Below are 26,286 nucleotides of genomic sequence, written 5' to 3'. Positions count from 1 at the left end.
AAAATTTTAGAGCAATATCATAACTGATGAACTCTACCATTAATCCCAACATCTTCAAACACACCCTTCCTCCCTCAGACAAACAGTCCTCTAGGCTTCAGTCTCCTACATGAGCAGATGCTTAAAACAGCATGGTCCATTGACTGGCTCTGCCAAGGGGCCACACCAAGTTTAGAACTACCTGCTAGTTACAGTATTTTGCAGCTAAAGCTGCCTGCAAGACCACCTTGTCTCACTACAAGCTACAGTACAAGCCCTCACATGCTAAACAACACTGTACAAACACATCATCACAGGTGACCTACAGCCCAAACAGAAAACAGCCAGCCCAAGAGCACCGAGACACAAATCTTCCAGAAAGGACTAGTGGTTTCTGAGCACAGACAGGAAGGGCAGTTCTGTACCACAGCTTTCTTTAGGACATGGTTTGAGGCAAACTCCTCGGGCCCCCGAGATAATCACCTCCCCACCTCTGCTTCCTTCACCAGAAAGACAAAATCCCTCCTCTAGAGGCTCATGCTTTCCCCAAAGGGGAAGCAACCCATGCCACTGCCATAAGACTTCTGAAGGAAAGCAAGAGACAACACATCAACAGACTGGTCACAAGACCTGTGCTAGTGCCTCTTCTCAGTGTCACATTAACTAGCGAGCACAAACACACACACACTTCGAACTGTTCCACAGCCATTTATATATGCAGAAAGTTGGTATCTGCGTTCTCTCAAAAAGGAAAGACAAAACTAGTACTTTTTTTTCACCTTAAGCAATCCCATCACCATAAAGTTTTTCTTGGTAAATCATGGCAGCTTCCTTGATATTAACAGCAAATCCTCCTTCCCATTCCAGAAGTCTTAACAAAAACCTACTACCACATTTTTCTTTGTTTGACACCCTTCTTAGTAAATACATCAATGCTGACACACTCTTATCTTCCACAGAAGAGTAGCAGGCAGGGTCCCTGGACAGGAGAAAGAAAGAAATTTTGACGACAGCTAGATTTACAGGGAAAGGGCAAGGACCTGTCTTCATCTACGCCCAGACAAGAAGCCCGCAGAAGGGCTCAGTTCATAACCCTACCTGTTCCAGCTAAATGTCCGATAGAGTGCACACAGGTCAGCGTGGCAGCCGAGGCTCAGCCAGCCTCTGGCACTGCCTTAGGGCAACAGATCTCCAGTGGCAAAGCAATGTGCCCCTTCCCACGTGAAGGTTCCTAAGAATACATGAAATATTTATGAAGAGCCGAGTCATTCTCACCAGCAAGGACCAAAGTTTCTCTTAGTGTTGTGTCAAGCACTTCATACCCCATGCAAACAAAGACAACAGAGAACAACTGTTTGTGGGTGCAATCCTCTAATTCCTGCATCCATACTGCAGGATGCCATGATCTATCTGGCACTCACAGATGTTTGTCTGCGGCAGTCCACCACCATATGCCTACTCTCCCTTACTAAACTGGTACAGCAACTCATGAGTACACAAGAGGACAACTACACTGGCAGGGAGAATATAGAAAACAACCATTTACGTGCAAAAATATCCTCATTCTCTCACTAAAACAATGCTGCTCTGGGATACAAAGTGATGCAGATTTGCAAAGAAGTTGCATTCACTAGCAAAACCAAACCATACTACCACAAAGAAGGTGGGGTGGAACATTCTGTTTTATATTGAGGAACAAAGTGCAGAGGCCGCAAGTAACAGTGAAACAGAAGGAGAAACAATTCAGCTGAGCATACTGACCCAGAACACAGGGTTCAGTTACCACCTATATACACACATGCATCAGATCCACAACTCAAGCAACATTTCATGCAGTCCCCACCTTATTCATAAATGCACACTTAGAAATTCAGGGCAATAACCTGATACACTGGAGCTGAACACTATTACAGCCCATTGCAGACAGGATAGAAAGAAAACAAAGAGAATTTGTGTAACAAAGCAAAACGCAGCAAGAAAGGAACATCTGCTACTTTACCAGGAATACCATATGGTCAGTATCTGAGGTACAGAGAATGAGTTCATTCATATTTAAAAGCAAAAGTAATAGGTCACTCCTTCCAAGATAAAAAGGAAAATGCCTGTTCCCCTTACCCTGTTCCAGCCTCATCATCCCCAGTCCAGATTTGGCTTTCTGAAGAACCAGTGCTGCCAGTATTCCGGCCCAGACAGTCAAGCTCAGAGCACTTTTCATGACAGGATGCCAGAACGAGGAGGATGAGAACACTCCTGTAGGAGTTTTGCTTAGCCCTAACACGAGCCCAGTCTATCCACAGCCTAGTCAGAGCTGCAACACTGAAAGACTAGTTTTGTCACTAGCAGATTACAGTAATGCTCTGGAGCTGTGAGGCATTTGGCAGCAGTAAGCATGGTTAGCACATTAAATCTCAACCGCTATCATGAAGCCATCTTCAACTCCTGAAAGCACTGCCCAGAACTGCAACCAACACAGTTGGTTCGGATTAGAGCACCCAAGAACATGTCTGTTTTCGACAAATGTGAGGCCAGACACATGGCAGCAATGCTTTGTAATATCTTGCAGAACACAGGAACGCTAGCTGAGAAGGCTTCTACTTCAGCAGTGCTACACCACATAGGGGTCTGCCATGCAACAAAGTTATAAGGCAAGATGGACAATCTTAATGAATCCTTGTTATCTCTTAAAAAAACAGACCAATAAGATCTTTTTCTATTTGAGCACCTGTTGGTCAGTATCATTTAGTTGCAAAAGTCTTGTGCAAGGAGATAATACCCCTTGTACTAGCGAAGTCCCTCAACAGCTGTCAAGATACAGCACACAAGTTAATTCACCTATTTTAAGAGTCCCCCGGTCTCAACAAGGTTTTGCCATATTTGTTGGTTCTTTGTCTTCCCAAACCTGAATCCACACTTGCTCTCTGAAACTCAAGTATTCACTTTGTCAATTGAGTTTTTCTTGCAAGAGATGGATAGCAAAAAGGATTAGAAGGATTTTGCAGCAGTGCTGAGCAGCCTAAGCCAGAGAACGCAGTATAAAAGCCTACTCTGACAATCAAGTGCCAGGAGTAAATAAAATGGAAAATGACAGGCCAGATTAACTAGTGCCAGCATTACTTCCCTGATCCATCCAGGTGACAACATGTTCCAGTCTCCCCGCTCTATCCCTTTAAAACATTCCAGTCTGAGTCTAGGTATATTACTGCCCTGACCCACACATCTTGCTTTGTATTCACTCTCTGCCCATGGTAGGGAATTCAGGCAAGAAACCCAGCGATGAACACTCCTACACACAGAGCAATCCACAAGTGTCTCCAGCAGAGACAAGCATTTGCTTACAGGAAGACAAAAAGACAGTCTCCCAGGTATCTGGTGTATAGATCTCATGTGGACTTCAAGTCCGCTGCTGAGACAGCAAGGCTTTTTCAGCCTCCTCACAAGCAGTAAGGGGAAAAGCAATGCAGCACAGAGGAGACACAGACAACAACTGTCTGGTTAACAGCGTCACAGCCAGAAAGTGCCAGAGGAAAAAAAAAAGAGATGCAATATCTGAATTTTAGCTATTGCCTGGCTAAGTATTTACTGAGAAGGGTGGCTAGCAGTCTCATCTTAGGACCAGAAACTTCATCTTTAAGCTTATAAAAGCCAGCTTTTGATGAGAGGTTTGCAGAATGAAGTGTCATTTTCTTCCATGTTTTGCCCTCCTTATGTATTTCATTTACTGATGATCCTACTATAAAAGGAGCAGCAGAAACAGTGCACTCGCATGGTGTAGCAACCTCCTATGGAAGCTGAAAGCTGGATGCAGGCTTCCGACTTTAAAGCCTTCTACAACTCAGGCTTCTGCACACAGCTTATTTTATTCTTATTGAAGATTTTTCATGCCACCAGAAGTTACTCCCAATCAATTTCTAGCAAGATCTACAGTCTACATTTCTTCCATGTGAAAAGGAAGACCTATTGCCAGCAAAAGCATCACATAATTAAATGCATTGTCAGACACAGGGGGCAATCAATAGTCTTGGAAATCAGAAAGGTTATAGCACAGCTTTAAGCAAGCCAAAAGCCACTGGCAGAGATTAAACATGGACTTCCATAACAAACATTTCTAGGCTCTTTTTTTGTCTAGTATCATTAACTCTGCTTGTGACTAACAGTGATCAAACAACAGCAACCTTGTTACTGTTTTCAGAAAGGGTGGATTTTGTGGAGACAAACAAAATCCTTTTTTTTTTTTTTTCCCCCCCCTGTGTGGAACTTGGGACAGTCTATCCATTTAAGGATCACCCTGAATCCAGAGCTGGCTGTGGTGTCCCCTTAGCACTCTGGGGTGCAAAGCAGTGGAAGCCTGAGAAAAGGTCAAAGCAGACCAGCAGTTGTGTGGGTGACCCCAATGCAAGCACACAGGACTGCAGGAAGTGGCAGTGGCCAAAATGACTCTGCGTGTGGCACCTGTCCTCTGCCGAGGGTAAGGAGACCGAGGAGATAAAGGCTAGTATTTCACAGGACAGACAAAAAAATAAGTCTTTCACATTGTCTTTTCCCAAGTCAGCCTTCTCAGCTCTGTAGTCCCAACATTAAACTTCATTAGCAAGGAGACCCATGATTACTGCTGGCTTATAAGCAGTTAAGCTTTGCCTCAAAAGTCTCACTTTGATCCTCATATTTGTCATCTATCCAGTAATTAAAGGATTTTTTTTCCTCTGTAAATTAAAAGGAGTTTCAGGTATTAGAGATGCCCCCAAGCTGCTCTGCCATGGTCTGAACTTTAGATTCATGATAGCTCAGTTGCTCATTACTTCATGCAGCACAGAGAAGAAAAACAGAAGCATACCCAAGCCTTCAAACCTGGAAGGACCAGATTTATTCTGTGAGATTATCAAAATGACCATACCTATGTCAATGAGCACACTATGATCTGAAAGGATAAAGTAACACTTCACCCTCCAACCTTCTTCATAATCTTACATGAACAGATGTAGAGAAATTTTTCAGACAAAGGTCGGATTTCCCAGTTGACAAAGACCCTTTAAGTAGTCACTGCTCATTAGGCATTCAGAAATCCCAGAGCAACAGGATTTTTTTTGTTTTCTGAACACCAAGTATTTCAGCTCACCTGCCCAATGAAGTATGGTGAGGAAGTGCTTCCGTTTGATGCAAAAGGAGATAAGGCCTAGCTCAGCACTACTACAGGAAGAGAACCTCAAATTCACCTTCCCCAAGAACAAAAGACAAGTACGCCCTCAAACTTAGGCATCTGGTATCTCAAGCCAAAAACACAGGACAAAGTATCTTGGATTTTTGTTCAGAGATTCATACAAATCTTCCTCTGTGGTATAGCTATCACTGCATGTTTGCATTCTAGATAAATCGAGTGGTTTATTTAATGGCCACTACAGCAAAATGTGCACCTCCACAGCCTGCAACACCACCAGGAGCAAGGCACTCCAGAGGCCACCACTGGCTCAGCAGCAGCAGTGGAGACCCCTCTCTGCTTCTTTGTACCTTAACGTTTTCCACCCAAGAACAGCCTTTCCGCATTAAGACCTTGTTTTTCTTTCCAGGCTAGGTGGCAGCCCCATATTCCCAAGTTTGGCACTTACCTGAGACCAAATGACAAATGAATAAAGACTTCTGCGTCCGGCTATAGCAATGCCAATGCCTGCCACCCTGCCTCGTGCAGTCCATAAACTCTCATCCTCCCCATGGCTACCCGTGCCCCGCGCACATACAAGGTCACCACCTCCCCATGTGCCAGGCATGGCTGGCACAACCCTACACCAGCAGCTGAAAGTTTGGCAACCTTACAGCCACACATCGGGAAAACCGCAACATAATGAAGTTGCACACCACAGTAGAAGGCATGCAGCAGCCACGCGTTACGCCCTATTATACTGGAAACAGTCATTAGTTGTGGAAGTAAATCCACATATTTTCACTTGATGAGTTTTTGCGTCTGTACTTTAGCTATTTTAGCTCTTCTTGTTCCAGAAGACATCAGAGAAGCTCATCTTGTGTTACAGAGGCTTACCTATAAAACACAGCCAAGTTATCCAAGTGCAAATCTCACCCCAGCAGTGTCTTCTCCACAGAAATACCAACGAAGAAGAATGGGGTTTAAGCTTTTAATACCAATACAAAGTAAACTGGATTGAATTTACTTAAAAATTCTTTTGCCAAACACAGCCTAAAGGCAAAAACCTACGGCCAAATAACACCCATACCCCCATGGCGTACCACTGACAGCATGAGAGACTGCAGTGGCATTTGAAAACATCATGTTTGTATGGATGGAAATGTTTTATCTATTCTAAGACATGCATGTCCTAGAACACATGCTTTTATCAGAGGGTGAAGAAGGGTGGGAAGGGAGGGAGAGAGGTTGTCACATCTGGGCAGGCAAAGATGTTTCTACTTGATACAAGACAAGAACTCAAGGCAAGAAATCTTCCTTCTCCCTATGTTAAACAAACACAACAACTTCTCTTGAGAAGACACCTACAACCTCTTCCCATATCTTCCTGGATCTAGATTCTCCAGAGACAGAAATTATACTACAGAGCCTCAAAGCCCAGACTGTAGCAGCCAGCTGAATATCACCTAAACATGTGAATTTGAACAGAGAGGACTTTCCAATCCTCTTCGGAGCCTCCTGTTGTTCTCTGGCTAGTAGCAGGGATTTCACTAATTGGGAGCCAAGCTCAGCATTTCTCTTGAGGGAAGGTCTCATGAGGGACACTCACCTACTACGTATGTATAGCCCAAACCATTATGTAAGACATCCAGACCCACTCCTTGTATCCAGATCTACATAATCTGAGTGCCTGCTCTGAGCAGGAGGTTGGGTCTATAGTAGCTCCAGAGGTCCAACCTTTATTACTCTGATTTTTCACAACCAGAACTATTCTTTCTCACCAGGAAGCTAAGCAACATCACCTCTTCCAAAAACTAGTTCCTGGACACCAAGAGACTGGTAGATTGTTGCAAGGTTTGTCTTCCCAAATGTATTCAGATCATCTTCCTAAGAGTAGCATCACATAAAAGAAACAGGCTAGTTCAGTTATAGTTAGTTACGTTTTTATGTGCTTTTTTTTCCCCTACCTTCCTCCATCACATTACCAGCCTTTAACTGTGACTTGTGTCCCCATCTGAGAGCACTGCCTAGCACGTAGTGAGGAAACTGATCTACCCTCAAAAACTGCACACACACTGGTGTGCAAAAAATTCACGTGTTATCAAAACAAGCTCATCTAGCTTAGTGCTCCATTTCCTGCAGATGCTAGAGGCTTTGATAGGCAGGAAGCATGTAGAGAAACCCAGGCAACAACTACCCAACATTCATGGCACTATACAAAGCTTGCATTAACAGTGCCTACACTAGTCGTCTTACACGCTTTTTTAACCTCCCTTTTTTTTTCCTGAGAGGCCAATAGTGCCTCAGTCTCCAGAGCTACCAGCCTCTGTTCTCACAGACAGTGTAAGTCAAATACCTTTCTCAGCATCCAATTCCTGGGTAGCAGGCACAGTGTCACACTCGCCAAGGGATTCCACATACTCTGGTTGCAATATTCTTATTTTCCTTCCCTTCCCCCAAAAGGGGGGAGGATCTCTGCAGTAGTCTTTCAAACATCAGATACAGAGAGTGTAACAGCAATCACCCTCACAGTGCAAGTCTGAAATAACTCTACTGAATTAATGGGCTCATCCCAGTATAACTAATGAGTTAAGCCAGCTTCAAAAGCCTGCTTAAAATATCTTATTGGCTCCTCCTTAACCTCACCTACCTCCAAAAATTTGCTTCAACTTGAAAAACAGGCTGCCTTCTACACTTACAGCAAATTCTACCATAATCACATACAACATTTTTGGCACCATAGCCAAAAAGGAGACAGAGAACTCAAAGACAAGAAAGGCTAAGATAATCATGAGTCCTAGGGGGGGAAAAAAAAAAAATCTAGATAGATTTTACTGATTTTACATTTAATAGTGACCTTCATGACTTGGAAGACAAAAAAAAAAAACCCCTCTGCACTTTTTACTGTATCCATCCTGTAAAATTCATAATTTGCAAGGATTAAACATATTGAGCACCAAGCATGAGGTGCTGAAAGGGAAGAAAGTGTTGCCTTGAACTTCTCTGAGCAGCTAGTGCCCAGCTATACCTTCAGAGAATTTAGGATATGCACATGCACTTGTTAAGACACAGTACTGTATTGTCTAAGCTGAATAATATCTCTCAACAGCTCCAAGTACTACTTTAAGAAGAAAGAGGGTGCGAAATTCCCCTATGTACTGGGAGCCTGTTAAACAGTTGGCATAAAAAAAGAAAAATCAATGTACAATTGAGACAGTGGGAATCAGTTATGCAGCAATTAAATGCACAATGCAGGAGGACTATAAAATACCAGCTTGCTTTAGCAAATATGGTTGCTTGCCACCAAGTACCTCAGAGAAGAAAAAAAAATCTTATCACATATCTCAAATTCAGCAAGGCTTGTCTGGAAGAATGCTTGGAAAGGCTGCAGCACTTGCATTGTGCTGTAAGAAACAGTATTTCTGACTCAAGTCCTCCTCTTTAGTCAGCACCAACCAACGCACTAGTACTCCACTGGAGATGGTGAAAAAGACCAGGCACAGGTACACAGATCAAACAAGGCAATACAGATCAACTCACAAGAGGTAACCAGGATTATTTTCTCAGCCATGTTGCCAGAGGTCAGAAGCATATTAGTGCCAACTGTTAACATTTAGTGGCTCAAACGCTTCAATTCCTTCCAACTTCAGCATTCAGGCCCTTTCAAAAGTCTTGCAAGTACAATACACTTCTCTTTTCCTACCTCCTTGTATTGCCTCACATTTTATACAGGGCAGCCTGTTTTTAGGTAAAAAAACCCAAACAAACAAAAACCAAAACAAACAATAACCCAACACCCAAGTTGTTCTGAAGAATCTAGGCACTTCCTGTGAACCATTTAAAACAAAAAACAGAGGCACTGACAGATTTCAACTTATTCTGCAACAGGCCTATTTTCAGGTGACATACCTCTCAAACAGGAGATTTGCTGTAGCAAGTTGTTTTTCAGATGAGCATTTCATATTGACGAGTTCATCCAAGGCGCTCTCGCTCCCAGGCATAAAACTGCCACTCTACCAACACAGAGGCAAGTGCCTGCCCCAGAAGTAAGTTACATATGAATGGCTCTGATGCCCATTACAAATAGCTATCTTTTCTTGGGACTCTTACAACAGACTTGCTGAACTAGACTGCTTTCTGTCATCAACTGAAGAGCCCTTCCTGTTGGAAAGGCAAAAAGAGGAGAGGATTTCAGTGAGTGAGATGGTAGACCAGCTATACTGCCAATTTCCTTGAACAGCCTCAGTAAGGACATTGGCAACACCCATTCCCCCAGGCATGCCTTCACTTTCATCTGAAGGATCCATCCTTGTAAAGGAGAAGTACCTCAATCTATACATCCCACATGAACCCAGCTTGCCTCACTGCAACTCATGTTTAAGGAGCATATGGTCAGAGCCTGATCCTCTACTACAGTCAGAGGGGAAATAGCACCCACAGGTAGTGCTGGGTTCCAACCTGCCACTCCAAGGGTAGGCAAGATATCTGATCATCAGCTAGTTTGACCCAAGCACTCCCCAAGATGCTACGCTCTACCCGTAAACACAACTGGCTGTCCAGGTAGCAGGGCCAGAGGGGAATCGGCCAGGGAGCACAAGGCTATGGGGGGAATCTTCTTCCCAGTCTCACACATAGCAAGTTGTTTGTCACATCACAAGTCAAACAGCCTTTTTGCGATGTGTTAGTTGATGACTAAGCTATGCTAATTAAAAACATTAGCTTCGCAATAAGGGATAAATACAGATGAAGAATTAAAATCAAGAAGTGTCTGTTCCACAAAATGTTGGGGGGAAGTGGGAAGAAGCAATCGTCATAGCTTAAATGGAACAATATACTGCCTCCAGGATATGGTAGCCACTGAAAACCCATCTTCCTTCCTCTCTACCAGAGATTAGGCCAGAGAGTCACAAAGGTTAAGCTGGTCTTCAAGTTACCTTGAAATAAACACTGAAAAAAACCCACTAAAAACCCAACCCACTCTCACATAGAATCCAAACCTTCAGTTCATACATATAGAAACAGGCAGAAGTCGTCCCCTCTGGCCTCCTATCAGAGGAGCAGAAAGAAAGTATCTGGGGAGAAAAACACATCAATTTTGAATATTTTGTACTGTCTCCTTAGCTTTTAATACCAACCATGCTGTATGGCCCGGAGTTTCATGCTATAGCACACCACTTGAAAAGGAAATACTAACCTGGATCAAAATATACACAAATGAGAAACCCCAATATGTATGAAGGGATACAGGTGAACGCTGGCCGACCCCAGAGCAGACACCACTGTTACAAGCACTTGGGTTTTAGGCTTTCCACAGTACAAATGGTTCAAGCAGACAAGGGGGGAACAGACAAGAAAGCACAGGTTAGCTTTCAAGGCCTTATGGGAAGCTTTGCACAGGAGCTGTTCAGAAATGCTTCTGCCATCCTCCTCCTCTTCTCACTTCACAAGATAAAAATAATGGGGGAGACAAAACCCATGTTCTGCACTGCAACTTCTCTGCGGTCTCTCCCCCCCCCCCCCCATTTCAGGATAATTGTTTTGAATCATAGAAGATGAGAAGGATGTTGAAAAATGATAGAATATGAATAACTAAGTACAGGGCACTCATTCAAAGGAAATGCCCTGCATATGTCAGTCGAGAGTAAAGAAAAGACAAAACCAACAACGTCTTCCAGTTTTTATTTTCAGGTCATAAAAGCAATCACCACCCTGAAAATGAGCATTTCCTGGGATTTAACAACTGTTGGGTTAATAGTGCTAGGCAAAGGCAGTTATGCCTAGCCCATAATTTCACCCACATAAAATGTGTCACACTGCATCTGTTAGTGATGTCTCTTCAGGATATTGTCAACAGAATCAACCTCAAAAAACAAAAGCTCTTTGGAAATGCTGATAAACCCCTTCCTGCAGCTAATGCTTCCACATAGGTTCACATCAACGAGCCACACTGGACTACCTTTGTTAACACATACTCCCCACATGTGCACAGTCACTAGCAAAGAACACTTGAAATCAGTCGCCTCAGATGGGCATCTTCTGATGGAGCCTTTCTCCCTCCACCCCAATACCTTTTTGCACACTTTTTGGAGCTCAGCTTATCTAGATATTATGTCCACATGGTTAAAAGTTGTGCGGTTTGCAAAGAGATCAGATTTTTATATCATCACTGTAGGCCTTTTCCAATTCTGCATTAGGAAAAAACTCTCCATCAAAATGAAACACTACAAGAGCATTGCACTGATCTGCAGATGCTAGCTGTGCAGATGCACTCAGTCAATCTCTGTCTTCTAAGAAAGATCTTTAACTTGTCTAAATCCCTCCTATCCCTCTATTCTATACTGATACTAAAGAGGTTCTCAAACCACCCTGCAAAAAGAACAGCCCCTAGTGAAAGACAGCAAACTCCCTTACAAATTCACCAGAAGGCCAGCTCAGCCAGACTCAGGACAGATTATCCATGGAGGATTGCCACCACCTATCCTCAGAGAACCCACTATCACAAACCAAACGGCTGTACTAGGAGACCTGCTTTTAGAAACACAAGGATGAGCTTCTCATCAGCTTCATACTGCCAAGGAAAGGCTAAAGAGGCTAAGTCAGTACACTTCTCCCCTTCCCTTCTTGATCTGCAAGACATTTAACAGCTTTGTCTCATGTGATCATTTCGCATCATACCTAACCAGTATCTTCACCACCACCCCTGCTCTTTCCCCACAGCCACAAATAAGATTTAGTGAAGAGACACAGTTTTAATGAACTATTTTTTTGTGTGTTATATGACATGCAAAGTCATATTTCACTATATACCTAGGCTTCAAGCTCCTCTCTCTACTGTTGTGTAGTTTGTCTTTAGACTGGGAGCAGGTCATTGGCATAAACCAAAACAATATATAGGTTGCATAGCCATTCATCCTAGAAAACTTACAGAGCTCTTTGGACTAGTGATTAGAAGTTAGTCTCTTTAAGACTATTTAAAAGTATTTGAGAATCAAATGCTTTTTGCCCTGTCCAAGGAAGAAGGAAAGAAGAGACAGAAGGAAAAATACCTTCTAAGTTTCAGCTACATGCCGACTTACATTCTTTCAGTTACACGTCCCAACATGTAACAAAAGATGCCACTGTATTCAAGTTCAATGTGTCTTGCATTAAATAAAAAGTAATTTTTTGTTTATGATAGAAAAAATAAAACACAAATAGATATCTCCGTGGATGTGTGTGTAACTGAAGTGTACAAGTACACTCAGCAGCACCCAAAAAATCTCAGAAGATTTAAATGAGCACTCCTAAGGAGACCCCCTCAAAACTCAAGCCTTTGCACTCAAGGTAGCAGTTGCAGGAAACAAGGACAACAGGCCAGCACAGCAAGAAGAGCGGTAGCAAAGGAGCTTAATGCCTTATCACTACTAGAGCGATCTGAGGGGAAGAGGAGGTAGTCAGAGGAATTATCCTTATTCTGATTAGCATTGGAACAAAGGCTCACATTAGTTCGTCAGCACTAGGACTCCCCTAGAGCACTGGATAATAACCTTGTTGAAAGCATTAGAGGGATTTCCTCCCCCTGCCCCCAGTCTACATCTCTTCTCTAAAGGGGGATAAGAGGGTGAGGTGCAAAAAAGCAACTTTATGTTTAGTTCTCTGAAAGACATATCCAGGTAGTTTCCTACCACTAAAACATAAAATATACAAGGAAGATCCTTCTATGATAGATTTTCAAAGGTAACATTTGGAAGCAGGCATGGAAAAAATTCAAAACAAAACAAAAACTATTTTCTGTTCAAGAGAAAAGGTCAGATAGTACAGGTGGTTTATTGTGCATGCTTAACTCCAGACAGCAGGAGTTCAACAGTTTCTACAGCAAAACCAGGGAGTAGTAAGGGAGTGAAAAATACAAGGAAAAAAGACAGCTTATGGTATCTGAACACCACAAAAACCGGTTAACAGAGGTGTCAGGAAAAAGGCTAAAGGCATGACTACAAAGGAGTCAGACCCTAAGAACATTGCAGAACACCAGCTTTCGAAACAGGAAGTAATACTAACAGTAAGTGGCTGTCTCACTGCAGGCGAACATGGAAGGCAGCACATTCTGACTTCAGTCTACAGAAAAGTCACGGCATTTGCACAAAATGCAGGTTTAAAAAGCAAAGAGTCAGGAAAAATAAAGTAACGGCATTAGCTTTCATCTTACCTGGTGATGACACAAGCTGGCATACAAATGTTGTCAAGTTAGTATGATTAAAGTGATGATTCAGTGATGACAGGTTGATTCACACACCTAGGAATACACAAAAAAGTAAGTATTAGCTGTGAGTACATAGGGGATAAGTCACATAAAAGAGCCAAAAGGCTGAGGGGTAGAAGCAGCTCCATTATGTTTTTAGGACACAGGCACACAGCTATGCTTCAGGTACAGACATTACCCACGAAATTCACATCTGGGTTTGAGATGTACTGCACAAGTTACTCAAAAACAAAGAATATTCAAAACTACCCTCACACATTCCATTTAAAAAATCTCAAGTGTAAGAAAAGAACAGATCACAGTTTAAAGCATAGCAGAGTGTTACTGAAAACATTTTTCAGCAGCACTCAAGCTCTGCTAATTTTTTTTTTCAATGGGACAGAAACTTCTGAGAAGTTACCTGAAATACACAGATTAGAACTGCATCAAGTCCAGCCATCAGATACACACATACACTCCCACAAATAAAAATCTAGCGATCACAAATACTGCATACTTCCCAAACAAGCACAGGAAAAAGGAAATTTATTTCTATGGTGCCAAAAAAACATGGGTATGTTTTATTGTCTTTTAACCCCACACACACCCTTTTTATTCAGCATTAATACTAAAAATTCCAGGACTTAAAAAGAAAAGTTGGTTATTAATAAGGTAACCTTCTCCACTTCGGAAAGCACAGCAACCAACTGAGAACTGGGCATACTGGTCATCTAAAAGTGAAAGTAAAAGCTGTGCAGCTGAAAGGAATTTTTGTCTAGCCTGCTTAAAGATCTCCTTTGTTGTTAAACATTTCATTGTCACATTTAAATGTCAGCTTTTTGAGTCTCAGAAGCATGCAAGCCCTGCAAGACAGCAAACCAGAAACAGACTTGAGATGGAGGTTGTCACAGCTGATGAAATTAAAAATAAACCTAGCAAACTCCTCTTCGTGTCTCTCATTCAACTTAAATAATCATACGCTTACCAAAAGACACAACCCCTGGTCATACAACCCTGCTCCTCATACCCACGAAGCGGTTTTTAATGGATCTCTGTTAGCAGGCTTGTATGGTTTTATAGTCCACACACAAAGCCGGGCAAAGCCTGAGATGAGTCTCCAGCATATTTTTGTTGCACATCACAAAACCAGTTTGCAGCGTTTCAGGATCACACAGCTCTTTGCAATAATGCTTTAGTTTTATAAAGATGTACTACTACATTTTCCTAAGGGGAAAACAGGAGCCTCCCTCTCCTGAAGCAAGCAGCGTGCTCTTTTTGGGCTTTCAAAAGGAGTGAGGGGCCCTCGGAGAGGAGCCGAGTTTAAAGCTTTCAGGATGATCCCACATATGGCCACTGGGTCGCCAGCGGCATATGCAGCAGCAGATGGAGAAGTGAAGCTTTCATATCCTCCGAGCAATGCTCTGCAATTTTGACACTTCTCTTGAAGAGCAGAGATGTCAATCACCCTTCCAGGCTGGTGTTTCAGCGCAGAAGGCATTCTCCTCAGGCCGTGAACCAACACCAAAAGATAACCTACACAGGCTATTTTGGGGGCAGTTTCTGTCTTAGCTTTCAAGTATAATGAATCCCCACACAGCAGAGAATGATAAATTACTGCTAAGTCTTCTTCACTGCACATCAGTTTTCTTTTGCCTTTTGGCTCATTAGAGAGCAACACATACCCAGAATGCATCTTTACCTTCCCCCCACCCGTCATTTAAAGGAGTTTTAATTAACATTAGAGAACCTTACTAGGTCTAACAAATAAAATGCCTTGTGAGAGTGATTGGCACAAATGAGCTCCAATACCCAAAGGAGATTCTGGCACATCCCACAATCTAATTATATTAGTGTTGGCTGCTTCAATATCTACTTCTTGAAGACTTTCCAGAAGTTATCTACCAAGAAGAAAAAAAAAAAAAAAACAAAAACAAAACAAAACCACCAAACCATCTTAAATAGGCCAGAGATATTCAAGCATTTCACTAATCTATATATTTAAAACTACACATACAAACTATAGCTTATTTGAAAGCAAGCTGCCTTTAACAGCTACTGTTGAAAATAAAGTTGCACATTTAGCTATTGAAAGGTTTATATTTTTATGTAGTGTAAGAACATCACTCTCAAGCTCACAGAAATTGGGGGTTTGGGGTTGGGAGGGTGTTGTTGGGTTCGGGGTTTTTTTGTTGTTTTGGTTTTATTTTGGTTTTTGTTTGGTTTTTTAAACAAGACTGACATATCAACAGGATTTTCTTCTTAAAACTTACACTCCCTTTAGAGTCCTGCTGAAAGAGATCCAATACTCCAACATAACTTCTTATCTATCTTCATTCTCAAACAAGATGCAAATTTGGTTTTAATCAGGGATTCTTTCAATTCCCACTCATTTTATTACAAAACCCCATTAAGCCAATGCAGGGAAAAACCAGGAACAGCAGCAAACCACAACATTTAATTACAAACCAGGAGGAAAATGAGTTGAGGGAAAATGTAAACAGTTTCAAAGTTTTCAAAATGGTTCTGGAGCTTTTAAAGTGTAAGCTAAGGAAGCTATGGACAGAGACATGGAGTACTGAAACTGGTTCACTCTAAGCCTGGGGCTAAAATGGTGCACATTTCAGCCTAGCAAAGTTCAAGCATCTACAAGGAAGTCATTCCTATGGCAAGTGAGTTTACACTGCTGGACTGAAAGCCATTCTAGTCCATAGCATACATAGAGTGCAGTGTTTCATTCTCCACATAAAAGTGCTTCCAGAAGCCAGTTTCCCTTTACCCTGCTCTACCAGCTCCAAAAGCTGTACTTTACCTTGCCTACAAGGTTACTGCTGCAGAGGTGATGACCAACCCATTCCACTTAACACTCACTTATACCAGGAAGCAAATTTACTGCTGGGTGGGCTGGCTGCCAGGATAGCAGTTCCCCTCTAGGAACCACCAGAGCAACACAAGACACATCCACCCTCTGTGCTGTGGAGAGGTTCTCAGTGTATGCTCGCTCCCCTTTCGGAGCCTGCCCACTGTTCAACACCCAGGCAGAGAAAGCCAGAAGCTGGGGGAAGGGGACAACTGAAGCAGTGGGAAAAAGGTAGTGGTTTTATACCTCTAACTTCTGGTCCTGCAGCTCTTTTGACAGCATGAGCTTCCTCAGTAAACTGTCCTGAACTATCACACACAAATATCATCAGTTTAAAATAAAGAAATAAGCAAGCAAACAACAGGCCAGGTTTCTACTGGTCTCTTATTAGCATCACTAGGCTCTGAAAATACCCTGTTCGCAGACTGCATCACAAAGCAAGCCGTGCGAGAACACTAAGCCTCCTGTGAGAGAGCACTAGCTGCCACTATGCAGTAACAAAACAAACAGCATACGAATGGCGGGTGAAAACATTTCTTGCTACGTACAAGAGCTCGCTTCCTGAAATTTATAGGAAGCATTTCCACTGGTTAAACTTAAAATCAGTTTTTGCAGCTGCTCAAACAAGCCTGCTAGCAGAGTCAAGGAAAACACTGTCTGCGTAACTACAGAACAGCAAAGCCAGAGGAATTACACAGAAGGACTTGCAAAAACAGAGAGTGCTTCATCAGTCATCTACCTGTCCCTAACGACTACTGTCTGTGCTGGGGCTTAAATCGTTACATCTGAAGTAACTCCATTTGTACCCAGAATAGCTTCATAACAGAGACTAAACATGTATGATGGCATTTCTGAAGACATGACACTTGTCATGATGACAACTAGATAAACATACAGACTACTGTATTTCTGGCAAGAGAAATCTACTGTAACCAATACCACATTATGAGCAAACATCTTTGCTACGTATGGGTTAAGTTCTCCCTTTTCCTGTTCTAGGAAACGCCTTCACGCTTCTATTTACATACTCCTAAAGCAGAATTCAATCCCTGCCTCTTCTCCCCCTCCACACCCCAGTCTTTCAGGCAAGCAGGGCCCAGCCCTGCCAGCAAAAGATCCCCTATCTCCCAGCTAAGCCTGATCAGCTGGGATCAGCTGGTTATAGCAGCCGACAAGTGGCTCAGAAGACAGGGGAGCTGCGGGGAGTCCTTGTACCTGGCAGAGCGCACAACAGGACGCAGACTGGGAAACACTGGAGCAAGGCTTCCAAGCTACTGACCTTTCATGCAGGTATCAGCAGGCAAAGGGCTTCTCCGGAGGATCTCAGGTTAGCAAGAAGAGATGCAACTTTCAAAAGGGCAAAAAAAGACAGCAGTGGCCTAACACGCTCTGGGTGCAATGTCAAACCTTCCTGGACTGACAGAGGCCAGCGGCTTACACCTGTTTTCTCATGAAAGCAGAACAGGCAAGGGAAATATTTGGGCGGTATAGCAGTACACGGCTGTGGTGTGAGCAAGTACACTGATAAAAAGCAGAAGTGATGCAACAGGAACAGCCGCAGACACAGAAACCCAAGTCTGCAGCTAAAAGGTTGCACAGCTGAGGAGCTGAGGTTGAGGCCACTGCAGACTGCTCTTACCGAGAGCTAAAACAGTTCTCCAGACAGGAATAAAACAGCCGAAAACAACCATGATCGCAGGACACAACTAATCCCATCAAGATCACTACACTATAGGCAGCACACACATTTAGTGACTTCAGTAACCATTGCTCGCTGACTCCCCAGGCAGCTCATGAGCTCAAGCAGCCATTTCAGTCCACCTTCACATGCTGCACTAAATATAAACTCTGCTGATAACTGTCTGGAAACTGTTTTAGCAGAGACACCCTGCACTGAACAACTCAAGGACACTGGGCCCTCCTCAAAGACCACAGCTGGTCAATTAGCATGACAAGCAGAGAGAAGGTGACAGGACCAAAGTCTCTGTTACAGTAACGCTGTGGTTGGGAAATTTCAGCCTCCAGATCAGTACTTTCCCAGATCCTGACTTCACTGAAGCATCTGCGTATTAAAAAAATCCTTTGAAGTCTGAACCCCTTTAAAGTAGAACTTGTCTAAGAGGAGGTTATGGCTCCCTTGTCATGTACTACTCTGCTCTACAATGAGGTGTGACACCATAAAGTGATAACAATCATCTTCAATTTTAAAAGCTAGTTAGATTAGGTTGCAGGTTTTTCAGGCACATTTCCTCCACCCCAGTGGCCCCTTAAAGAAACATACCTTCCTACTTTCGGACAGTACTCTCTTCTCTAGTGGTCCATAAAACACTCATTTATATAACAGGACGAGCCAATTTAAGAGGGGCAATGAAACTCCAAACAAGAAAAAAAAAGTTATTTTCTTCTCCCAGTTTTGCTTACAGAATCACCACCAGAAACAACATGCAAGTCATAAAAAGACAGAAGCGTGATCTGTAAAACTGCCAGTGCCACAACTGGCCACCAGACTACAATGCAATACTGGAAAGAATTATTCTCTCTGCATAGAAATATACCCCCAAAAAATAAGCGTGGCACAAAAAGAAGAAAAGGAGGCAGACTTGCAAAGAGATTTATGACAGACACCTGAAGAGGAGGCAGCGGTGAATGAAATCAATGATAAACTGCAGACAAAAGCACTGATCCTTAGAGCACTGGCATTTAATATGCAAATTCTCTCTGCTTAGGCGTTTTGCCTCCCTTTGATGTATACGGACAAGTTCTAACTAGAGATGCAGACTGGGGAGAGTCCCCTTTCCCCATTATCTCAAGTATTTTTTTTCTAGGCAACAGTTAAGTGCCCTGAAAATAACTATATCCCCTCTGCCTCTGCTCAGAGGGGAAAAGAAAAAAACAAACATCACAAAAAAAGAGAAGTATAAAAATTGTTATTATTAAAGCAGAAAGGCGATGTCTTCCTAGCTTTGACGCAGGATGCAAGTGGCAAGCTGGTGCCTGATATCTATAGCGCAGCCTAGGAGAAGAGAAAGACAAGCTGAACAACAAACAGAGGACAGTAAAGACACTCTGGAAGAGATCCAGATGTCTTGAGCTTAGTCCTACCACATGAAAAATTAAAGAGGTTAAAACCTCCTCTTAAAAACTTTTCTTCCCGTTGTTCTGACCGCGACTCTCCTGAACAAGCTGCATTGCTCCAGAAACCTCAGGAATTACGGTGACAATAGGCTCCTGCCAAGAGAAGCACCATTACATAATAGCGTTTATGGGAACACGCACAAAAAGCCACTAGGAAGCGCAACCAGACAAGTGCAGAATCCTCTCTGCCCATCAGCTCAGTTTAGCTCTCAACCATTCCGAAGACGACTTCAGGATATTTTTAATTTATATGTTTACTTCCTCTCACCTCCTTCCACCCAACAAAATCTGCGTTACTGTAACTACACGGAGACCAAGCCCATTCCCAACAATAACGTAACCCCCTGGAGAATAAGCCCACTTGAAACTACTGTATTTGCATTAATCTGTTTAAAAGAACACTATGAAAATGAAAAGATGCGTCACTGATTCCACTAAGTAAATACATGAGAAATAAGAACTATTTATTATGGCATTTTTTCATCTTTTCCTCAATTTTAGGGATACTTAAAACAGCTATCGCTTTTCAGTCCTCAGACGCCCAGCGTGGCTATTTTTGAGCTCCAGGTCCTCCAGGGGATTTACGATAGATTTGTTACGCACATGTACAGGTTCAGCCTAAGCCCTGCACACGTGTGGAGGCAGCTGCGAGGGAAGCTCTGACCTCCGGGCACTGTTAAGGCACCGTGAATAAGAAAGCAGAGATGGAAGCCCTCGTGAACGCAAAGTTTCTCACGTTAAACCATCAGCAGCGGTGCCTTCACGAACGCCTTCCCCTCAGACACCACTTTTCCTCCGTGCCTCCCCACGCAGCCACAAGCTCTGCGAAAGGAAGAGCAGAAGGGAGCAACGAACACCCCTCGCCTGCTACCCTCGGGGTGGTGGTGGGGGGGGGGGTTAAACCCCGAGGCTCACCCCACACCAAGAGGCTCCGCAAGCCTAAACACACGCTTTCCAGACCGCAGACCTGGGAGAAAACCCGTCTCTCCCGTCCACGCCACCGCTGTGACACGGGGGAGACGCAGGTACCGCAGGTGACGTTATGTAACGGACCCGGCCCGAAAGCCCAGCGCCGGCCTCCCGGGCCGGGAAGGGGCTTCCCCCCCGCCCTTCCCCACAGACCCAGGGAAAGCCAACGCCGTCCCTTGGCCGGGCCGGGCGGGCCGTGGCCGGGCGGCTCTCTCCCTCTCTTCCCGCCCCGCTCCCGGGGAAGCGCCGCCGAGACCTTCCGCCTCGTCCGGCGCCCGCCCCCCGCCGAAAGACCCGCTCCCGTCCAGGTAGGCGGCACGCTCCTCCGCGCAGCCGGGCGGGCGGCGGCAGGCCCGGCACCCGGCCCCGGCCCCAGCCAGGCCGCTGCCGCCGCCCCGTGCGCCGGCCGGCCCCTCAGCGGCGCAACCCCCGGAGCGGGCTGCGCGCCCTCCCCCCGTCGGCGGCTCACCGGGCGGGTCGCTGGGGCGAGGCCGGGCGCCGGTTCCGAGCGGGCGGGCGAGTGAGGTGGTGGTGCTGGTGGTGGTGGTGGAGGGGCGGCGGGGCGGCGGGTGCCGCAGCGGTGGGGGCTGAAGGTCGGCGGCCGCGCGCGCCCCGGCCGCCCCGGCGTCTCGCCCGCCCAACGCCCCGGCCGCCGCCGCCGCCCGCCAGGCCCCGCCCCGCCCCGCCGGCTGGGGCACGCGGGGCGGGGCGGGGCGGGCCTTAAAGGGGCCGCGCCGACGCCGACGGTGGCGCGGCGCGGCCGGTAGGGGGCGCCGTGGTGCGCCGGCGCGCCCGCCCGCCCGCTGCGAGCGGCTGTAGCGGCGGCGGGGGAAGGAAGGGGAAGAGGAAAGGGAAGAAGGGGAAAGGGAAGGGCCCCGCTAACCGGCAGCTGCCGCTTCCGACTTACGAGCCGCAGCAAAGCAGTGGGAGCCCCACCGCGAGCGGCAGGCGCGGTTGCTGGAGGCCCGGGGGAACGCTGCAAACCCCCTCCCCTCCTCTCCCCGCTGCACCGACACGTGGCGCTCGGTCTCGGCCCGGCACCTGGGAGCAACGGCGGTGAACGGAGCGGCAGCTTCCTCCCGCCTTCCGCTGCGCTTCTCCCGCAGCAGCAGGGGAGAACGCTGCTGCGACATCCAAGCCGCTCCCTTGCGTTTCCAACCCCAGGTCGAGGGGTTCATCTCACAGCGAGGTGCCCGCTGCCTTTGCTGTGGCCGTGAATCCTACCAGAACTTGGGCAGGGGAGAGGCTCGGCCACGGGCGAGTCGCTGTGAATATACCACAAACCCGTCCCGTGCCCTGTCTCCCCATCTTGCCCTCCCAGCCCGACCCTGCTGGTGTGGGAGACCTGTGGAAACCCAAGCCACACCTGGCCCCGTCCTCCAGTGCGGGGACGGGTTGTCGGCTGGAAGGTCCAAGGCCGAGCGGCCGCTGGCGGAGGAGAGCACGCTGACGGGGCTTTGGTGCACGCAGGCGCAAGGGAAGTTCTGCACCTTCTTGCCGCCTCCTCTCCCTTCGTCTGCTATTTACGGCCTCTCCCAAGACAACGCTTCACTTCTGTATCCAACAGTGCGCGCAGGGAATCAAGAAGGATCTCTTTCTTTGCTTTCCTTCGTCTTCCTTGAATTAACACTTACCTTCTATAGATCTGCTACATTATTCTTATCTTACTGTGGAGAGTGAGGTGTTCTGCCTCTTATATGGGGGAAGCATACGCAGCTGTACTGGAAAGGGGGAGGGAAGTTTACTTTTCCTATTTTTCTGCAGTATCACAGTGATCGTTCATAGTAAAAGCCCAAAATAGGCTAGAGAAATGGCTTACCATCACTTGATTGGGTATAGGAGATGAACACTGTACATGACAAAACAATCCCTATAAATACTCCCCTTGGAAGCACTTCAAAACCAAAAAGCAGGAAAAAACTACATGGTCACCCAGAAAACATGCCTGAAGGCAGGAAGGAGGAGACTGGGAGCTAGAGCTGCACACAAACCTGCCGATTCACACAGCTGCTCTTTTTGTGAAATCTTGGACACAGGCCAGTATTTTCACTCTGTCCCTTCCACCTTTGCATTTTGCTCTGGTTTGGCCTGTTGGTGCAGCTCTCCTGGACCTGGAGGAAAAGTTCGGAAACCCACGCACCTCTGAAAGAAAAGAGCTGTGAGGAGGCAGCCACGCTGCTCCCTCTACTCATGGCATTAATGTACACAGAAAGGTGCAACTCCTGGCAAATCCTCACTAAAATGGCCTCTCACTGGGGGCTGGCTCATATTTTGGGGTTCAACCAGTTGAAGATTTAAAATATTTAGCAAGTACTTTTTAATTTCTGTGCTATGCTTTGTTTCCTTAATTCTCATTCATACAGATTTCTTTTTATAACTGTATCAAGCCGTAATAAAAAATAGGACGCTCTTCCTTTGGGACCTCAGATACACTAATGTGACTGTGCTCGGTTTTTTGTTTATCGTGGAATCACAGAAATCAGCATTTACAAACTATCTTATATGTCCAAAGTATCACACAGACATTAATTAATGCCTTTTACATCAGATTTACCATACTGCATCAGACCACCAATTCGTCTAATCCAATATTCTGTTTCCAGCGTTAGCCAACAGCCGATGCTTCAGAGAAAGTAAATGCCAGCAACTGCCCCTAAAACAGGTACTTCCCTCTTCACAGCCCAGTGCTTGTGATTTACTGGTTCCATTCTTTTCAGGCTCTAGGTTCTGAACAGGGAGGTGAAATATTTTCCCTTTATTACACCTGTGTCAATATAGGAAAATCGGGAGCTGCCACCACCAGCACGCCTCTCTCCCAGGTGAAAAGCGTACAGTCTCAGCACAGGTGTTTTGGCACAATTTTCCTGATGTTCAAAGGCTTTCAGGTTGCTTGAATAGAAATGAAAAGAAAAAATTCATTGAAACATTTAATTTTGGGTAGCAGAAATTTTAAAGCATGAAAGCTGCCAAACTTCACCAGAGGGTCAAAGCATGCTTATTTTGTGCAGCCCCACCTGATTAAACAATTCATTTCTTATCTGCTGGTTATGGATGTCCCTCTTATTCCACAGAAGGAGTATTACTATCATCACTTGAGTCTTAGCCCTTCAAGACGCTCCTTCCTGGCAGAGACGCCGACGGGCATTCGGTCAGGCTGCAGGCATTTGGGCAGGCTGCAACTTGCTGGCAGGGGGCTGGGGGAAGAAGGCGGCCCATACCTGGGGGCCATGGGGCACCCCACACCGCGTTTCACCCCGGTCCCCTTGGCAAACCTGCGGCAGTGGGATGGCAGGGGAGGCCGGGTGGTGAAGCCCCGTTTTACAGCAATACGAAGCATCTCTCCTAGTGCAGCAAACACAGGCTGTTCTGCACGCCTTGATAGTCCCCCACAGGGATGGTTGCTGCCCTCCAGATCCAGACCTGCCACTGGATTATCCAGATAAAAGGAACACCTTTTTAATCCCAGCCATGAAATTCTTATCCTCTCCTTCAAACTGCTGAAAGCCCTTCACATCCTTGTGAAAACAGATGGTACCTTTCACCCTCATGCACAGACCTGCCCGTCGCTTCCATCCTGTGATGGACTTCAGGTTATCGATGTCTGTCCAGGTGCCACATATCTAACATGACCCCAATTTCAAGTTAATTTCACTTCTGAGAGAGAAGCCACAGATAAAACATGATTCCTGATGGTAGTGCTCAGCTGGAAAAAGTCTCATGACAGTCCAAGCACTATCAGAGGAGAAAAAAATAGCCCAAGAGATAATGTTACCTCAGGCTGTGACACAACCCGTCCTTGCCCATGAGCCCTGGTAACATCACCATCCTGTGCCATGTCCTCCTCCCCAGTGCTATGTGCTCCTGCAGACAAGGAGGGAGTGCTGTACCTGCTCCATGCCATTTGCCCCTTCCTCCGCAGAGCTGCCCAGCCAGCCAGCCAAAAGCCTGAGACAGCTCCACTCCAAGAACAACCTGCTACAGAGACCCTTCAGCACCCAGCTCAGTCACCAAAGACTTTGTGGCTTCCGAGGGCTCCCTCGCAAACCTTTTCTCCTTAGCGAGACAGCTCTGAAACTCTTCCTGTTAAGATGCAGGAGAGCTACTCACCTTTGGCTGCTTCCATCAACCCCCCCATGTCCAGATGCCGGTGGGAAAGCAGGTGGCTGGCATCACACCAGAGCTGCCTTTTGTTCCTCGGAGCCGGCAGCGTGCCAGGCATGATTCTAGCAAACGCCATCTCCCACTTGGGTGTACATGACAGCCACGCACACTCTTGCTCCTTTGCCTTCTTGCTGATAACACCTATGTGACCTACTCATTGGCAACTTGTTTGAAGTGGGATTTGTGCGGCAGTAAATCAGTTTTTAAGTGCTCCTGAAATCCTCACAGCCTACTAGCCTCCTGTACAGTTTACCTCTCCTGTTTTGCTTTGTTTTCTCCCACTTCCTTCTGTGCGCATCTGTTCTCCCAGCCCTTGGTTACACTCCCAGGATCACACACTGGAACCTATGTACACTTTTCATGTTTAGCAGGGCATTACTCATTTATTAATATTCAGAGTGAATGCAAATAGAAAAGCTCATCTCCAAAAGACTATTGAAGCAACATGGGAAAAACAACAGTAAAGCAGAAATCTTGGGACACCATCCACCCTCCTACCTCGCTGGGGCACTCTGGAAGCAGAGGGGATGATGCTGAGCCCCTCGTCTCTACCTTTAGCCCTCTCTCTGTGCAGTTCATAGCCTGCTGATGAAGGACAGGTGAGGCTAAACTGGGCTAAGAGCATCATCCCTGCCGTGACATTTCCCTTCTCGGGCTACCGCCAATGTTCACTGCTCTGAGATAATTTTCCTTTCTGTGATTTGAAATGCAGCATACAGTTGTGGAACAGCCGCTGAGGCTGTCACACCATTGTGGGAGCCAGAAGACCCAGCTCACAGCCTGGAGCTTATAGGGATTTGGAGCTTGAAGCTGTACAACATTTGTTCTGTACATACAGGCCTGTACCAAAGAAGCTCAGGAAAAAAAAAAAAGTCATCTCCTGGAAACTACCCAGAGCTTTTCTCTCTGAGGGAAACAAACGAGGCCTTAATTAATTTTCTTTCAAATACAGCAAATTGACTTCTGCTCCAGTTGTGCTAGATTCAAGCCACACAGCACAATGGTATTAATTCCACTTCACTTAAGGGCTAAATGTTCAGAGCAAGGAAAAGGGAGTTTCCTGTAGGTCTTGCTCATGTTGAAGTCAACAACCAAACCACCCTGGTTTTCACAGGAGCAGTTCCTTCAGAGCCTGCATTTCTGAGGTTGACTGTGACATGCCCCTGGGTTAGCACAGCAAAATGCGGGATATATGAAAGGCACTGGCTGAGCAAGTTGCCTGGTCCCTTGCGTGTTTTTAAAGCTCTGCCACATCCTGCCTCAAATGTCATTTTACAGGCTCAAAGATCGAAGCGCTTTTAGTGTCCTGTCCTAAGGCTAGCTTACTGGTTCGCTGATCATCCTAACTAGCCCTGCCGGCGCAAACTCCTTTTAATCTTTCTTAACACCAGGGTCCTGCCTGCAGGATTTCCTAACGCTGGAGTAACACACAGCATTCTGGACAGGGTCTCCTCAGTACCTCCCAAACCGGTGGTGTACTCCCTCACCTCTACCAGAGACACTTTGCCCAATAAACGAGAAGATCACATTGGCCTTCTTAGCATTTGCTTCATATGGGTAGCTCAGAGCCGCCCTGCAGTCAGCACCTACCCCATGTCCAAGAGAATTGCACCCAAATCCCAGCAGAACGATTCGCCTAGGCACAGCGCCGCTGTACAGCAGCTATCCTGCGCGGGTATCCCACCATGGTGTTCTACAGCGCCGTGAACCTGTACCAGTTTGTTCAGCACCATCTCACAAATCCCATCCCTACGCTGTCCTAAAAAGCGTAAGAGTTGGAGGAAAAAAAGGTACAACAAAACCCGAATTACTGAGTCCAGTGAAACTGTTAGTGTA

The 26,286-nt window shown here is 45.7% G+C and overlaps 1 protein-coding gene across 4 annotated transcripts in view; it reads right to left on the bottom strand.

The window, feature by feature from the left end:
• Positions 1–20,939, bottom strand: part of SUSD6 (sushi domain containing 6) — an 89,603-nt gene extending 68,664 nt beyond the window's left edge. The window contains exons 1-2 of one of the 4 annotated variants that reach the window (XM_075030522.1): positions 20,759–20,939; positions 13,296–13,382 (exon numbers count right to left, since the gene is read on the bottom strand). The gene's annotated coding sequence lies outside the window, so the exon portion shown is untranslated. Of the gene's footprint in view, positions 1–6,007; positions 6,026–13,295; positions 13,383–17,464; positions 17,484–20,758 lie in introns of those variants that run through there. The other 3 variants (XM_075030519.1, XM_075030520.1, XM_075030521.1) reach the window with 3 other exon arrangements.
• Positions 20,940–26,286: the final 5,347 nt, after the last annotated feature.

This window comes from Buteo buteo, chromosome 6, assembly GCF_964188355.1.
Source record: "Buteo buteo chromosome 6, bButBut1.hap1.1, whole genome shotgun sequence".
Classification (NCBI taxonomy): domain Eukaryota; kingdom Metazoa; phylum Chordata; class Aves; order Accipitriformes; family Accipitridae; genus Buteo; species Buteo buteo.
This window is presented reverse-complemented; position numbering and strand designations above follow the sequence as displayed.